An 18,200-nucleotide genomic window follows, 5' to 3' on the forward strand; every position below is an offset into this window, starting at 1 on the left:
CAGGCGAGAAGGTTCCGTAGTGTCATAGTTAGGACCGTGCCGTTTGAATCCAGTGATCAGGGGTCACATCTCAGTGAAACCTGCCTTTCCTTCCAACAAGCATCTTGAAGTAAGAAGGTGAAGTAACGCATCTACTTGCTAAGGAGCCTGTAGAAGATTGACATGCATGCACCTTCTCCAAAAACTCTGCTCCTACAGAAGCATGGTGGAGGGCATCCTGATCTGTTGCGTCTCCGTGTGATGTGGAAACCGCTTCGTGGTACAGGGGAATACCCTTCAGTGACTGGTGAGTCCTGCCGAGTGGGTCAGTGGGACAAGTTGTCCTCCCGTCAAGGATCTCTATGCCGAAGGGGCCGCATCCCCTTCGCTCCTCTCAGCTGGAAATAGGCAACGGCGCATGCTGGACAAGTTTTAGAGACCAATACACGGTATCTTTTCCCAGACGGCTGAACTTATCACCTTGACGGAATTCCAACGTTCTGACAAAACTGCTACCTCAGCTGTACTCAGACATGTAAAGGTTTACAGTATTCCCTCACCACCTCATGCGTTCTTCGTTAGTATAGTGGACAGTATCTCCGCCTGTCACGCGGAAGACAGGGGTTCGATTCCCCGACGGAGAGGGCCTGTTGCTTTTGCTGCCCATGCAACCTCTACTTTCTGAAAGGAGGACAATGCACCGCTGGCTTCTGGCAAGTGTGACTGCTTGCATGAGCCGGGTGCAAGCAGTACTGGCCACATCTGCTTTTGCACCGCACTGTTTACCAGCAATGGGCTTGGTCTACCAAGTGCAGGCCATTGGGATTGCTGGACATGAAGTCCAAGCTAGGAGGAGAGTAACTTTGCTCCCGATCGGCACTGTGAAGGACGCTACAAGAGCGCACGTTTCTGACTGAGGCCATCGATAGCCGCTAACTCGTGCCTGATGGAAAGTGCTCTGGTCCTATGGAGACAAACTCCCCTTTGCGGATGCTGATGGTTATGTACATTTAAAAATATGTTATCTGTATATTCTACGTATGTATTGTGCCACAATGTCCTTAGCATGATACAGCCAGATTGCTTCACACCCAAACTGGACCAAACTGGTATAGAAGCCCTTGCCAAATGAGGCGGGGCTTGGTTGGGGTGAATCAGAGGTAATCTGATTGGAAAAAACCCAATGATTGGAAAAAAAACCAAAATTCTGCAGTACTGCAAGAGTCAGCACAAACAGCCTGCCAAGAGTCAGCGTTTTCTTGAAAAAGAAGTATGTCCTTGCAAGAACATAAGCAAAGAAGTGTGTCCTTGCAAGAACATAAGCGGGTGCAGCGGGTAAGTTCCTTAGTTAACGAGCAAGGGGCTCTCGATCTTGACATAAGCGGGTACAACCGAAAAATATCATGATAAAAGAAATATGCGTAGGAGGGACCACAGCAAAATAAGGACAGTATATAAGGCCCAGGCAGAGCCATACTTTTTAGACTGCCTTGGGAGAGTGCTGGCTGTCTCAGACTAACGCATTATTTGTAATGCCTTAGTCTTCACCTTATTTTTGTACACTTTATGCAGAAATAAAGGTTGCACTCTGCCTTTCTATTGACTACGGAGCTGGATTCTTTTATGCACCATTTCTGAATGCTTATTAGCTGATTGGGGGAATTTATAGAGAAAAAGAGCCGACATTTTGGTGGCCCGTTGGTTGGCTTCGCTCTACGCGCCTTGCGTCCTGTTTGACTGAAACCGCACCTGTGCCCGGCCTGTTCCTGTCCTCCTGTCCTTTAGCGCGCCCATTTAATCTTTAAGGTAAGCCGATCTTTGTATTCAAAAATCTGCTTAAGGGGGGATAGGGCCTTGCTGTCCACAGGCTTCAGTGGTGTTCAGCTTTCAGTATATCTGGCTCAGAGTCAATGAGAAATGCTGATAACTGTTATTAGAAAACCAAATAAAAAGTAAATAACTTCTAGAAAACCTAAAAAAAGGAGTAAAACTCTTCAGAAAACCAAATAAAAAGTAAATAACTTCTAGAAAACCACAGAAAAAGGAGTAATATTCAGGAAACCAAATACAAAAGTGATGATAAAATGGCATAGAGAAAAGCCGGCAGAGAGAAAAAAAGGGTTAAGGGAATAACCCTCAGAGATAAAGCCATTAAAGAAAAAGGCCTAGAGAAGAAAAAGGAAAAAGTGATATATTATAAAAGTAATATTGGTACCAAAGTATATGTTACAAGTTTCTGTCTGTCCTAAATATTGTTTAGGACATGTTTTAATTGTGTTTTCTTTTGCTAAGTGCTTGCTATTCTTGAATTTTCTTGTTTAAAATGTTTAATGAAGTTTAAAAGATAATGGGAGGCACAGGCAATTGTATTATTATCTCTTATACTGTGGTCTCTATTGATATAATACCTTTAAGGACCTTTGCCCGTGTTGTTGTTAAGATCCTTACATGTATCAGGAGAGGGAATAAAGTGACAAAGCATAACTTGAAGTTTATTGGATATAGATAATTAGAGATATACGGAACCAGAGCTGGTCTTGCGGGCCCACAAGCCCAGTAATGTGTATCCTATATCAATTGATACTTGAAAAGCCTTAGAAGGCATGTTGATGGATGTATAGTAAATTGTGTTGATGATTAGTAAGCACCAGGTTGGGTTAAAGAGTATTGGCTGTTATATACAGAAGTACTAAAAGATATAACTGTAGGAGCTACATGTGGCCATGACCTATAACGGTTACAGAGGTAACTGTAGATGATAACGCATGTGTACTGTAAGGGTATTATTGTATGTGTCTGCTTTAATAAAGGCTCTATGAAGGAATATTAACGGTTATATTGTGTTAGAACACACAAGGTGGTGTGTGTAAAATTGTATTTGTCCTGTAGAGCAGAGCAGCATCATGGACAGTGAGTTGCTTTTAGCTGAAACGCAGGGGATCTGAACTCATTTCTGGTTAGAGAGAACATACAAAAATGCGCAAGGTATTGAGCGTTGGCAATCAACGCAGCTTGTCAATCATAAATTGTGGTTGTTAACTGATTGGTATAACCTGGACCTTGCTGAAGAGGTTTTTCCACACCTCAGATTAACTGAGAGAATTAGGTGTTTTTGGACCTCAAGACTATTGACTCCTGTCTTACATATACTCATGACTAGTTCTAGTGCAACAGGAGTCATATTGGGGTTAGAGAACCTGCCATGGGGATCATTTGAACCATTATCTGTGGCAGCAGACATTCAGGATAGACAGTGTAGGGAGCTACAAGTCTACCTGTCCATTAGTACATGCACTGTTTTGTGGGAGCGTGGCTCCGCGACAATGATTTTGGCAGATGGCTTCAATCCAATTGGGATGAAGTTTCACACAGAAGCGCTGAAAGCGCACTGCTGAAACAGTACATAAGATCCATGCTGAAGTTAGTTGGAATGGGGCAGCCTCTCTGGACCCCAGAATAGCAGAAAGAAAAGTCAATAAAGCGACATATGCCTTAGTCATTTAACCAAGCGCAAGAGACCAATAAAATATATGAAGTGTGAAGGTCAGACAACTACTCAAACGTTTTTCTAGTTATTTACGCACTCCACTGGTATGATAAAAGAACAGGTAAGGATTGAAACAGTAGAATTAACCAAAGCTAGCCTATATTTTAATAAAATAGATGAAAAAAAAAAGAAACATGCTAAATCTAATGTTTTATTAGGTCTTTGTCTCCAGTGATCCACAGGGGACAGAGAGAGGGCAGATAGCAAACCCTTTCCTGGCTGAAACCAAGGAGGGGACGAGAGAGAGAAAACTCCACCCAGAGGCGGTGACCATTGGACTGACTCACCTCACACCCACCCACAGGTTAACTCGCACCCACCTAAAACACACACACTCACACAGTCTGTTAGCAACCCTTTAATAGCACCCAAATTATTTTTAGATTACACAGACACTATCACTTAAGTAACACACATGATGGGATCACGAGCTTCAAAGATAGAAAAAAGGGAACCATCACCCATAGACTTAGTGGCATTAAAGAGGACTATGCGGAAGTGGAACAAACTGACCAAGAACCTCACACATCAGTGGCCCAAGAGCGGAACCTTTGATGAAGACCTGTGTCAAACTGTTGCAGACCTAGAAGGGAAAAAGGTGGTGACGTCCAAGAAAAAACATCAAGCAGCAAAGATGTATGACCATTCTCAAAGCCTTCATGGAGCAAGCCACACTTCTGAAAGAAAAAGAGAAGCTGTACAAGCAACATGGGGACCAATCAGAACGACCCCGACTATACCCCAAACTCAAGAGTGAACGACCACCTCCATATGTTCCAGGCTCCAAGGACAAAGAATCAACTGCAACCCAGTGCCCACTGCAAGTGACTACGTGGACCGAGGCTGACATGGAGATGGAAATGCAAGGTATGGTCAAGTTCAAAGTCAAAGATCAACCAGATTCCACAAGCACACCTGCAGTCCCTGAGAGTCACTATAGGACTCCAACCCCATGTCCATCCAGAGAAGAGGTGAGGCAGCCCGAGAGGGGGGCTGAGAGACCCACAGCAGTTTCTCCGAGTCCACCCAAGCTGACACTACACAGCCTGTGCACAAGAGATGACTCACTAAAGAATGACACCCAAGCAATAACTCTGAATGCACCTGATGACAAATGGCTGTATATCAATGGAGGTTCGCATCAAAAGCCTTCAATGCAGAGCACACCTCATGAACAAGAAGGCACAGCAAGTGGCTGGATGACCAAATCAACGCAAGAAAACACTGACATCATGATCCCTCGACGAGTGCATGGTGAACTGATGATTGAGTCAGAGCAGCATGCAAGACACCGATGTGAGGATGAACAAACACATTTCAACACTTTGATGAGGGAGACAGAAGAACTGGCAAAACAGACTGAAGCAGAACTGAAGATCCTGCAAAAACAAAGAGACCAGACCCAAAGACCACATAGAACCAGCTCACTACCCCGAGACATGAGAAGAGAAAAGCAAGAAATGAACTACCAAGAAGAACAACAGAGTGACACTGCCGAAAGCTCATCAGAAGATGAAGAAGTGAAAAAACTAATAGATGACACCTATGTACCAAGACGATCAAGACGTATCAAGGACAAAAAAGGCAAGAAAGAAAAGGCTTCCCTGTATCCCATTCTTTACAAGGGATCTGAACAAACCTATGTCCCATGGTCCTTCCTAGATCTTAAAGGCCTGATTGACCAATTACCCAACATGCATGATGAAGGCATGCAGAGAAATCAACTGGGTGAAGACTGACAATAGGTTCATACATAGGTCAGCCGATGGTTCCTATTATAGGATAGCTGTAAAATCAGTTGATAGAACAGTTGCAGAAAAGGTCCTTGTTAACAGAACACTCACAGTTGGTCAATACACACTCACTCAAGAGCAGAAAGACATTTTAGCTAAAGTACCACAGAAATTGTGGACAACACATGACACTGACATAGGCCTAGTGACATCAGGAGGTGAAGTCGAAATTCAAGTCAAACCAAATGCTCGTCTACCGTATCAACAACAATATCCACTCAATCACAGCAGTGAAAAATGCACCTAGACCCACTACAGTCTCTGAAATGCTAACCTTTTTAGGTATGGCAGGCTACAGTAGTCAATGGATTTGTGCCTTTGCACTAAAAACATCTCCTCTTAGGAGGCTAATTCGAGCAGCAGGTCAGCAAAATTTGAAAGGGCAGTTAGAATGGGATGAAGAGGCATTGCAGGCCTTTGAGGCCATAAAAATGGACTTATGTACTGCTCCAGCACTAGCAAACCCAGATTATTCTAAACCATTTCAACAGTTTGTAGCAACCAAAAGTGGGTATGCAAATGCCGTATTGACGCAGGCATCTGATGGGGGGGGGTACCAGCCGGTTGCATACTTTAGTTCCCAGCTTGACAAAATTGAACAGGATATGCCCCCTTGTTACCAAGGCTTGGCTGCAGCAGCCTTTGCCTATGTAAAAGCTACTTCTATCACCCAGGGGCACAAGGTTGATTTGTATACCAACCATGCATTGCATTCGTTGTTAACGTCCAATTCATTTGTTTTAACTAATGCCAGACGAACTGGGTATCACATTATACTTTCTACACCCGAATTGACCATCCACAAGTGTAATAGGGTCAACCCAGCAGAAAGACTGACCACACCAGACGAGGGAACCCCACATGATTGCGAGGTACTGACCTCCACCTTCCTGAAACCAAGGGAAAACATGTACAGTGATCCTCTCCCAGACACGGAGCAAACCCTATTTGTTGATGGTTCCTGTTTCAAGGGCCCAGGCGGTAATTTAGCAGGGTTTGCAGTTGTACAGTACAACCAGAATACTGATAGTTTTGAGACTCTATATCAAGCCTCTATCCCACAGCCATGTTCAGCTCAAGTAGCTGAGATCAAAGCACTTACCACAGCCTGCCAACTAGTGGGTGGCAAAAAGTGCACTATATTTACAGACTCAGCTTATGCCTATGGAGTCTGTCATTTGTATGGGTCAATATGGGCCCAAAGGGGTTTTGTAAGAGCTGATGGGACTCAAATAGCACATGGGGAAGCCATTTCTGATCTGTTAGCTGCCATTCAATTGCCTGCAAAACTGGCTATTGTCAAGTGTGCAGGCCACAAGACAGACCATTCCATAGTCACTAGAGGAAACAATTTTGCAGATCAACAGGCTAAAGAGGCAGCCTCATCCGTCCTACAGTGGCCAGTAGGACCACTTGGCAGGGAATACAGTATCCCTGATGACCAACAGGCCTATATTGCTGATCTCACTAGCCTAAAAGAAGACCAAGACAGTGCTAGTGTATTGGAAAAAAGTGCCTGGAAGAAAAGGGGTGCCATGTGCATCCATGGTCTATACTACGGTCCTAACGGACTGTTTCTGGCCCCCTTGTAAGTTATTAACAACACTCATTTCAGACGCCCATGGGCCATCCCACAAACAAAGAAAAGACATTCTGAAAGAAATTAAAAGGGACTGGTGGTCACCTTACTTGGTCCCAACGGTAGATCACTTTTTATCCAATTGTGCAGTCTGTATTGCTTACAACTACAGGAAATCATTTACAGCACTTTTAGGGCACATTCCCACTCCCGATGGTCCATTCAGACACATCATGATGGATTATGTGGATATGGGAACCGAAGTTAGAAAATGCAGGTACATCATCATGATCATTGATGTTTTCAGTCGGTGGGCAAAAGCCACTGCCACACGTCATGCTTTGTGGCATGACGTAGAAAGTTAGATGTAGAAAGTTAGAAAATGCAGGTACATCATCATGATCATTGATGTTTTCAGTTGGTGGGCAAAAGCCACTGCCACACGTCATGCTTTGGCAGCAGCATTCGCCAAATTTTTACTTAGGGATGTGATCCCAAGATTTGGAATCCCAGACAAAATAAGTTCAGACAATGGGCCTCATTTTGTCAACTCTACTATCCATTATCTTACTCAAGCTTTATGAGTAAAGCAGAGACTAGGATGTGTCTATCATCCTCAGAGTCAAGTCCTTGTAGAAAGATACAATGGCATGTTGAAAGACAAAATAGCCAAGATCATCATGGACAGCTGGGACAAAATTAATTGGCTAGATGCGTTGCCACTAGCTCTGATGGCTATGCGGAGTACCACAAACCGCATCACACATTTAACCTCATGAAATGTTGACGGGTTCCATACCTGAGAGCCCCTCAAACTTTTGATGTGGCATGTGACCATTTGCAGGCAGATTTGGCACAGTACACTAGGGCCCTAACACGAATTTACAGAGAAATCTACCAAGACGTGAAAGGGGCCAAAATCAATAGGAAAGGACTTTCCCTAGATGATGACATCAAAGAGGTACTCCCTGGTGATCTGGTGTACATTAAAACTTTCAAAAGAAAGTGGAGTACACCGAGACGTGAGGGACCGTTCAAGGTAATAATAACTACCCCAACAGCTCTGAAAGTAGAAGGACGTCCTCACTGGTATCACATGAATCATTGTTCCAGAGCACCTGAATTGACCAAATTGGACCAGCCAGCTGAGCCTGCCTCACCACAAGCCGAAGCACAACCAGGTGACACTCCTACGAAGACACCCTCACCAACTGACGGAAGTGAGAAAGCAGGACCAAGTGGTGTGTCCAGACCGGTCACTAGAAGCATGACCAGACAGCAGTCACAATTAAAAGTAATTGTGCACTTACATCTACTCACAATTCTCTAAGAAGTCCCCCTCTCATCAGTCCTGATTAAAGCGGGGTCGGGCCATAAGTAGGGGCCCTCGTCGCTTTCCAGGTGAAGAAATTGGGCAGCATCCAAAAACTTTGAGATTAGGAGGGTTGAGAATTGAGTAGAAAACAGAACAAACATGTCTATATGGATTGTCTTGCTGTACTTCCTAGCGGGAGATTTTGCTGAGATATCAATCACACCATTCCACGATGACCACAACAAGTCAAACCAGGAACCCGACTGGTTCCCTGGGCAAGAAATCTGGTTAAACAGAACTGAAGTTGTGACCAATGACACCAAGGTTATCTTACATGGAGGAAAATACAATATTATATCAATACCTTCTATTTTCTGCTAAATCATTTACTAACCAACCTTGTATAGCTTGTCATAATATAGGACTAAAACCTCAAATAGCACCGCTAAGTAGCATTAGCATGTGTAGAGATCGGAGACACCCTCACAAGTATACTGAATATGTTGACTAAGCGTCAAGATCAATACCTAGCCAGTATTGATCCACAGGATAGCTCTTGGTGGGCCTGGATGAAATCGCAGCATTGGCAAACAATGCTGCCTCAAATTCTCATTATAATTGTCACTATTCTCATACTGCTTAGTTGTATTGTTCCTACTGGATTAACGTATCCTGGTCAGTGCATTGTCGTGCAGTACACTGAGGTATAGCCCTATTTTCACCAGTTGAATCACCATATTTTCTTTTCATTTATGTCTGCAAAGTGTTTGTTTTCTTGTATTTAAGGTACAGCCGTCAAGGCAGGAAGTGAACCACACCTAAGAACAATAAGCTGGACATACCCTCTATAACCAGTATAACAAGCAGGCGGTTGAATACCCCCTCCACAACCTAAGCGACCCTGGAGTTCAAGTGTGATTTTAACATATTTGAGGGAGTGGATTGTGCAGCGGTCTCTCCCTTATCCACCCCGGGAAGGCCTCTGGCGGGGGGTTTGCCGGTCCAGTGGCCACAACCTCATAGCTTTGGCCCAGCATCACACGACTTCCCTAGCTATATCAGAACCTTCGCCAAACCCAGTACTGCTTCCCGCCTGCTGAAGAGAATAAGGCTAATCCTGGGTGATCAGCCTACTAAAGAAGGGTTTGAGATCCATACCAGGCTCCCAGGTAAATCTATCTGGTTGAATTGCACTGTCACCAAAAGTAGTGGAGCTGTCCTTTACGCCTGGACTTTGTGTGCGTGGATGCCGGAGTGTGGACTGGTTCAATATCGCAACACCCGCCCAGTGAGTGCCAAACATTCAAGACTCTGTTCAGCAGAACGAATCCTTGTTGGACCTGAACTATCACCCGTATTCTGATCTGTCCTCGTCATCCTACCAGTCCCCTCCAGGATCATCTGCGGCCTGTGAATCCTCAACCCCTTTCCAGCATCATGTTCCAGTTTCACAAGAGGAACTGGACAAAGGCATTTTAAGCCCAGCATCCACTCCCATTAAACATAGAGTCCGACGTGATACCCCTCTATACAGCTTTGATGACAAAGTTTATATTGAGGCAATTGGTGTCCCAAGGGGGGGTCCCTGATGAGTTTAAGGCAAGAAATCCAATAGCTGCAGGCTTTGAATCCATCTTATGGTGGATTACTCTCAACAAGAATGTTGATTGGATAAATTTTATCTATTATAACCAACAGCGCTTTGTCAACTACACCCATGATGCCCTGTCCGCCATTGCTGAACAACTCCATGCTTCCTGCTTAATGTCATGGCAAAATCGTGTTGCTCTTGACATGTTGTTAGCTGAAGGGGTGGAGTATGTGCTATGTTTGGAGACTTGTGTTGTACAATCATTCCAAATCATACTGCCAGTGATGGAAGCATCACCAGAGCCCTATCATATTTGAAGAGTCTCCGCAACGAACTAGCTGAGAATTCTGGCGTCGACTCCAGTTTAACTGGCTGGCTGGAATCTATGTTTGGCAGATGGAAGGCCTTTGCCATTGCCATTCTGTCAAGTCTGATTGTGGGCATCTCATTGTTGGCTTTGTGTGGCTGTTGTGTCATCCCCTGCATTCGAGGCCTTATAGTCAGGGCAGTAGACAAATCTGTGTCCAAAGAAATGTATGCAAGCCTTTACAATCTGCGTTCCAGCCCCAATTATTATTTTTCAATACCACAATCCAGACCTATCCTCCAGACCATATCATCCTCGACGATCTCTTTGCGGATGATTTTCACCCACCTGATTTTCAGCCACCTGATCACTCCGAATATGTTACCATGTCTTCCTTACACAAGTCTTAATTCCCCCACCTTATTGTTTCTTGTTGTCTTTGTTTGTTCCTAGGGGGGAAATGTAAAAGGTGATTTTTACTTTTACTGTAAAAAGTGATTTTAGTTTTATGTTAGGATTGCTTTTAATGTGTTTTGCTTTTTGCTTTTAATGTTTTAGTTATGCTTTTTCCATATCGTATCAAAGCTATGTGCAAGGAACCTCTCCGGGAAGTTATAAACCGGGGATGAATAAGTTTTAGCAGTCATAACTTTTTAAGGTGTTTTTCACTTTTATAGTATAATGCTTTTGTTTAAACCACTCTATATCCACATGATGTGTTTTCCACAACATTGTACGCATATAAGCATATATCTTACTGTGTTCACATGTACTGATATTAGTACTCTGATACATTGTTCGTAACATAAAGTTACGAAAGGGGGGAAATGATGGTTATGTACATTTAAAAATATGTTATCTGTATATTCTACGTATGTATTGTGCCACAATGTCCTTAGCATGATACAGCCAGATTGGTTCACACCCAAACTGGACCAAACTGGTATAGAAGCCCTTGCCAAATGAGGCGGGGCTTGGTTGGGGTGAATCAGAGGTAATCTGATTGGAAAAAACCCAATGATTGGAAAAAAAACCAAAATTCTGCAGTACTGCAAGAGTCAGCACAAACAGCCTGCAAGCCGGTCGTGTCTCCATGCCAAGGCAACACCAGCCTAGGAAAAGATCCCCATGCACCTTATCTCCGTAGAAACTAGCATTCATTTGTCGCAGCATACTGGCTGTTAGCACGATAACTTGACTGAGGTTGCACAGCACAGGCAGGACTGGGCTGGTTGCCCACCATGCCGAAATAGCTCAGTTGGGAGAGCGTTAGACTGAAGATCTAAAGGTCCCTGGTTCGATCCTGGGTTTCGGCAGAACGCCTGCGACATGCTTTTTCTGGCCGCCGCTGTCAAGTTGCTGGGCGGCATCAGATGTCCTTATTTCAGGGGAACTCTTGAGAACAACGCAGGCGAGAAGGTTCCGTAGTGTCATAGTTAGGACCGTGCCATTTGAATCCAGTGATCAGGGGTCACATCTCAGTGAAACCTGCCTTTCCTTCCAACAAGCATCTTGAAGTAAGAAGGTGAAGTAACGCATCTACTTGCTAAGGAGCCTGTAGAAGATTGACATGCATGCACCTTCTCCAAAAACTCTGCTCCTACAGAAGCATGGTGGAGGGCATCCTGATCTGTTGCGTCTCCGTGTGATGTGGAAACCGCTCCATGGTACAGGGGAATACCCTTCAGTGACTGGTGAGTCCTGCCGAGTGGGTCAGTGGGACAAGTTGTCCTCCCGTCAAGGATCTCTATGCCGAAGGGGCCGCATCCCCTTCGCTCCTCTCAGCTGGAAATAGGCAACGGCGCATGCTGGACAAGTTTTAGAGACCAATACACGGTATCTTTTCCCAGACGGCTGAACTGATCACCTTGACGGAATTCCAACGTTCCGACAAAACTGCTACCTCAGCTGTACTCAGACATGTAAAGGTTTGCAGTATTCCCCCACCACCTCATGCGTTCCTCGTTAGTATAGTGGACAGTATCTCCGCCTGTCACGCGGAAGATGGGGGTTCGATTCCCCGACGGGGGGGGCCTGTTGCTTTTGCTGCCCATGCAACCTCTGCTTTCTGAAAGGAGGGCAATGCACCGCTGGCTTCTGGCAAGCGTGACTGCTTGCATGAGCCGGGTGCGCGAAAGCTCACATACTGGCTGGGAATGAAATGTGGGTCGGCTGCTTGGACGGCAGCTTCGCTCAGCTCTATTCCACCAAGGCTGCGAAAGCACCAGCTGACAAATGTATCTGCAGGTACGCTGGCTGAATTTGAAAGGAAACTCTCTGCAAAATCTTGTCGTTGAGAATGCAGAACACAGACTCTTTCCAGCACTGCTTGTGGTCTATGCATGGTAGTGTTCATCATCTTTGCCTTACTCCAAAGAGGTCCATGGTTCAAAGCCGGACGACAACATGCCACAGGGGTGTTTCTGCTGCCTTTAGGAAACGCTCCTAACCAAAAGGGATGGGATCAATCTGTCCTTTGTCTATGGTGGTTTCCCGATTAGTGCATTGGAAGTTTACCCCAACAGCTGTGGCCAATGTGAGCTTTGTCAGGAATGTGGCAATTAAATGACAGATCTCAATCCATTTGAGAAATTCAAAGTATCGTCCTCACTGGAATGAGTGTTGAAGCTCAGGGGCATGCTCCAGTGCCCCTGCAGACATCCCCACACAGGCACTTTCTGGGTAAGGCCTAAGGCAGTGCCGGACGTGACCTTCGTCATCCACGGCCGGAGGGGCGAGGGCGCTGGCCGGGCCGGTTAGCTCAGTTGGTTAGAGCGTGGTGCTAATAACGCCAAGGTTGCGGGTTTGATCCCCGTACTGGCCACATCTGCTTTTGCACCGCACTGTTTACCAGCAATGGGCTTGGTCTACCAAGTGCAGGCCATTGGGATTGCTGGACATGAAGTCCAAGCTAGGAGGAGAGTAACTTTGCTCCCGATCGGCACTGTGAAGGACGCTACAAGAGCGCACGTTTCTGACTGAGGCCATCGATAGCCGCTAACTCGTGCCTGATTGAAAGTGCTCTCGTCCTATGGAGACAAACTCCCCTTTGCGGATACCTCTGACGGTCGTGTCTCCATGCCAAGGCAACACCAGCCTAGGAAAAGATCCCCGTGTACCTTATCTCCGTAGAAACTAGCATTCATTTGTCGCAGCATACTGGTTGTTAGCACGATAACTTGACTGAGGTTTCACAGCACAGGCAGAACTGGGCTCTTTGTCCACGGTGCCGAAATAGCTCAGTTGGGAGAGCGTTAGACTGAAGATCTAAAGGTCCCTGGTTCGATCCCGAACGTCCGCGACATGCTTGCGACACCGCTGGCTTTTGGCAAGTGTGACTGCTTGCATGAGCCAGGTGCATAGAGATCCTTCACAGTGCCAATCGAGAGCGAAGTTACTCTCCTCCTAGCTTGGACTTCATGTCCAGCAACCCCAACAGCCTCGAACGGGATTGACCAGTCTAACGCTCTGCCAACTGAGCTATTTCTGCTGCTTGAGCCTAACTTGTAAATTGCAGTAATGTATGCACAAAACTTAGAATGGGGGAATTAGTCTTTGTCTCTTTTAGGCTAGTTCACCTCAGTCTTGGGCTGTGGGTTGGTTAAGTTGGCGATGGATAGTGTGGTTGAATATTGAACAGGCTGCTCCGCGGCTACTTGAACTGCACTCTCACTCCCGACATTCACACTTCACTCTCGTCCTGCTTCTCCCTCCTTTGTTTTTTTTCATCCCTCGTTCACTCAATCACTCCACCTATCCCTCTACATCCTTCCAGTGCGTACCACAGCAGTTTTAACCAACCATTTACATCGTATTCTTACTCTTACATAGGTATAGACTGTGTACATTGTGTATATTGCATGTGTAGATTTAATGAATGTGTATATATTCTATAGTTCATATATATTTGTTTTTTTACTACTGTGGGTGATCTTAGTTTTTTTTACACCTGTCTTAATGTGATGTGACAATAAATGTGACTTGATTTCTTTTCTTATTTCCGCAAGGATCAGATCTTAATTGTAAGCTAAATGTAAGTGTTTGGGGTTTCTGGAAAGTGCTAGAATAAATGCTTTTTAAGGTCAAGTAAAGACATTGCAACATGAGATCTAAAAGTTGATTCTTAAGGATATCTTCATTTCTGAGTAAACATTATTTAAATACTTGAAGTGTCATTCAGTGTTACTCCATCACTGTAAACCAGAACTGTTACATCTCTCTTGTATTATATTACTATTATATTACTGTATCACAGCTTTTTGTAGTAAATCTAAATCCGTTGTGAATTGATAATCGTCCCTCCTTTCTAAAGTGAGAACAGTAAATATGTTTAAGCGGCCGCTTTATTGTGCAGCGGTTAAACTTCATTTCCCACAATGCCTCGCTTAGCTGTCGCGTCACTGAGTAGAGAAGCCGCTCAGCTCTAGCATCCCTAAAGCGCAGAGCTGCTGTCAAGGTGATGCGGACTGTGCGCGCGCCCTCCTTCCCTCTTTTCAAACGGATCGATCACGATGATCGATTACAGTGGAACATAGTGTAGGAAGGTGCCCGGATGCCCGGATTCGCCCAGGATGAAGAAACAGTTCAACCGAATGCGGCAGCTCGCCAACCAGAGCGTGGGCAGGTGAGCGCCTCTCTTACTCTCCCTCACTCTTATTTTCACTTCCACCTTAAATGGAGGCGCCAGAACAGAACTGCTGTGCCATTTAAGGTGGAACGGATCTGTCGAACAAGACTGGACGTGCATCCTGCAGGCATTTAAAGCGTTTACACTGTTTATAGTCCAGAGCAGCCCGGGTTACACTGAACCAGAGCTCGAGCTCGAGATCAAAGAGCGTTAAGACATTCCCCACCTACCACCTCTGTTCACCTGGACATTACCCAGGACTAAACCCAAACCGGATCAGGAATAAACCCAAACCAGATCAGGACTAAACTCATCACTATGGAGATATTTATCAGCTGTAATGAGATGAGGTGATATTAGGACATTATTAAAGAGGATGTTGTCTGTGGTCTGATTATAACAGTGATGGTGTTTATTATCAGCTGTGGGTCGCTGTTCAGTGGTTAGCTGTTCAGTGATTAGCTGTTCTATGGTTAGCTGTTCTGTGGGTCGCTGTTCTGTGGGTCGCTGTTCTGTGGGTCGCTGTTCAGTGATTAGCTGTTCTATGGTTAGCTGTTCTGTGGGTCGCTGTTCTGTGGGTCGCTGTTCAGTGGTTAGCTGTTCTATGGTTAGCTGTTCAGTGATTAGCTGTTCAGTGGTTAGCTGTTCTTTGGTTAGCTGTTCAGTGATTAGCTGTTCTATGGTTAGCTGTTCTATGGTTAGCTGTTCAGTGATTAGCTGTTCTATGGTTAGCTGTTCAGTGGTTAGCTGTTCAGTGATTAGCTGTTCTATGGTTAGCTGTTCAGTGGTTAGCTGTTCTGTGGGTCGCTGTTCAGTGATTAGCTGTTCTGTGGGTCGCTGTTCAGTGGTTAGCTGTTCTGTGGGTCGCTGTTCAGTGGTTAGCTGTTCTGTGGGTTAGCTGTTCAGTGATTAGCTGTTCTATGGTTAGCTGTTCAGTGATTAGCTGTTCTGTGGTTAGCTGTTCAGTGGTTAGCTGTTCTATGGTTAGCTGTTCAGTGATTAGCTGTTCTATGGTTAGCTGTTCAGTGATTAGCTGTTCTATGGTTAGCTGTTCTATGGTTAGCTGTTCAGTGATTAGCTGTTCTATGGTTAGCTGTTCTGTGGTTAGCTGTTCAGTGGTTAGCTGTTCTATGGTTAGCTGTTCAGTGGTTAGCTGTTCTATGGTTAGCTGTTCAGTGATTAGCTGTTCTATGGTTAGCTGTTCAGTGATTAGCTGTTCTATGGTTAGCTGTTCTATGGTTAGCTGTTCAGTGATTAGCTGTTCTATGGTTAGCTGTTCTATGGTTAGCTGTTCAGTGGTTAGCTGTTCTATGGTTAGCTGTTCAGTGGTTAGCTGTTCTATGGTTAGCTGTTCAGTGGTTAGCTGTTCTGTGGGTCGCTGTTCTGTGGGTCGCTGTTCTGTGGGTCGCTGTTCAGTGGTTAGCTGTTCAGTGATTAGCTGTTCTATGGTTAGCTGTTCAGTGATTAGCTGTTCTATGGTTAGCTGTTCAGTGGTTAGCTGTTCTATGGTTAGCTGTTCAGTGATTAGCTGTTCTATGGTTAGCTGTTCTATGGTTAGCTGTTCAGTGATTAGCTGTTCTATGGTTAGCTGTTCTATGGTTAGCTGTTCAGTGGTTAGCTGTTCTATGGTTAGATGTTCTGGGGTCGCAGTTGCTGAAATTGCTTTACAGCGTTTACAGAAGAACAAACCTTCACTCTGCGTCTCTCAAATCAACTTTAGGTGATGTTCTCCCTATTTCAGCTTTGTGTGTGTATGTGTGTGTGTGTGTGTGTGAGTGTGTGAGTGTTGGGATTGCATAACAGTACTGTTTCACCTTCTCTAAATATTTAATGAATGAAACATCCATACACACCCTGTAGGCAGGAATCATGGGAGGAATTCTTGTGATTGAAAATCAGTGAAACTGAAAAGTCTAAAGTTCCTTCGTATGTGTAGCTGATTTCAGGTCGATCAGGAATGTTGCCGTTTTATTTGGAGCTAATTTCAGGTTCTCATATTTTTGTTGCTTTGGATTTCTAGAAACTTTGAAAACCCTGTTTCTCAGCCAGGTTGGACTCAGACCGGACTGAGCCAGAAAGCCTGGGCTCATGGAGCGGTTCCGTAGTGCTGATGAGAGGAAGCGTTTTTTATTTAGAAGTTTTAGAGACCTAAAAACTAAAGTCCTGAAAAAAAGGAAAATTAAAATGGTGTTAAAACGATGCGTCGACCTGAAGTGTTGATGTTCACTCACTTTAGCGCTGACATCATCGACTAATCATGGCAGCCCTATGCTTCTATACTGTGTTTTGGTAAATCTAGACAAGCTCTGTGGAATAAGTGAACACACGAGTGCAGCCTGTTGACCGGCTGACCAGCTGCGTTTGTTGTAAAGAATAGGGGAAGAGCAGGACAAACGATTTGTGCAGTGGGAGACTTTCTGGATCTTTGTTCAGTAATGATATGAAAGAGTATCTTGATCAATGTGCTGAACTTTCAAATGGTGTTTAATGTTTTGTGATGGATTTGCAGGGATGTAATAGTGCCAGAAATTTGGTTGACCATACCACTGAAATTGTACGATTCCCGATACCAGTTTAGATACCACACCAAAAAATATTCTAGCTTCTAGGGATAGCAGGTCCATCTGGCGTGGCGCTGCTTCTGCTGGACCACTCAGGCACAAAGATCAGCATTTTTAGTATGTTACAGAACATCTAGAGAAGCCAGGTGGTTTTCCTACTGCTCTATTCAAAAACAACAAAACATGTAACATGGTCAGGGGTGCCAAAACTTCTGCATGCGACTGCATAGGATGTCACTAACGATGTGCTCCTGGCCTAATTAATTGTGCATTCATAACCTGCATATTCAGTAGTTATGTAACTATGGACTCATTGGCTCCAAACTACAGAATGTATTTCTCGTTACCTCATTAATGCCGTTGGTTGTGTGTAAACTCACACACTTCCATATTAATGAGCTCATTCATTATTTAAAGAATATGTTGAACATGTATTAGTGTAGGTTTAACACTGAGTTATTACAAACACTGCAGGCTGGCAGAAAGGCAGGTGTGTTTAGGGTCAGAGAGTGTGTGTGTGTGTGTGTACAGTAACCAGTCTGACCTGTCTGACTCAGTGTAAACAGTGTGTGTGAAGCTCAGCTGTGTGTTTATCACTCTGTAGGTTTAATGCTGTTTTAATGGAGGGTGTGTTTCAGCACTGACTGATTACAGACACATTTCCATTAGCATTGTTGTACTGAGAGTGTGTAAGTGTGTGTGTGTGGGTGTGTGTGTGTGTGTGTGTGGGGGGGGGGGTTGTTGGGGTGTGTGTGGGCGTGTGTGTGTGGGGGGTTGTTGGGGTGTCTCAGAGGAGGAGGGGTTTCAGAGGAGGAGGAGTTTTATTGTTTATATTGTCATCGCTGACTAATGATGACTAAAAATGAAACATGTTCATACCTCAAGTAGAATTATTATTATT

General features: G+C 44.7%; 2 non-coding genes across 2 annotated transcripts; both read left to right on the plus strand.

Moving 5' to 3' along the window:
- Nucleotides 1-11,354: 11,354 nt before the first annotated feature.
- Nucleotides 11,355-11,427, plus strand: trnaf-gaa (transfer RNA phenylalanine (anticodon GAA)). The gene has a single exon. It is a non-coding gene; the product is annotated as a tRNA-Phe (tRNA).
- Nucleotides 11,428-12,861: 1,434 nt separating this feature from the next.
- trnai-aau (transfer RNA isoleucine (anticodon AAU)) lies at nucleotides 12,862-12,935 on the plus strand. The gene has a single exon. It is a non-coding gene; the product is annotated as a tRNA-Ile (tRNA).
- The last annotated feature ends 5,265 nt before the right edge of the window (nucleotides 12,936-18,200 follow it).

The sequence above is a fragment of the Salminus brasiliensis genome, chromosome 22 (genome assembly GCF_030463535.1).
Source record: "Salminus brasiliensis chromosome 22, fSalBra1.hap2, whole genome shotgun sequence".
In the NCBI taxonomy this organism is placed as follows: Eukaryota; Metazoa; Chordata; class Actinopteri; order Characiformes; family Bryconidae; genus Salminus; species Salminus brasiliensis.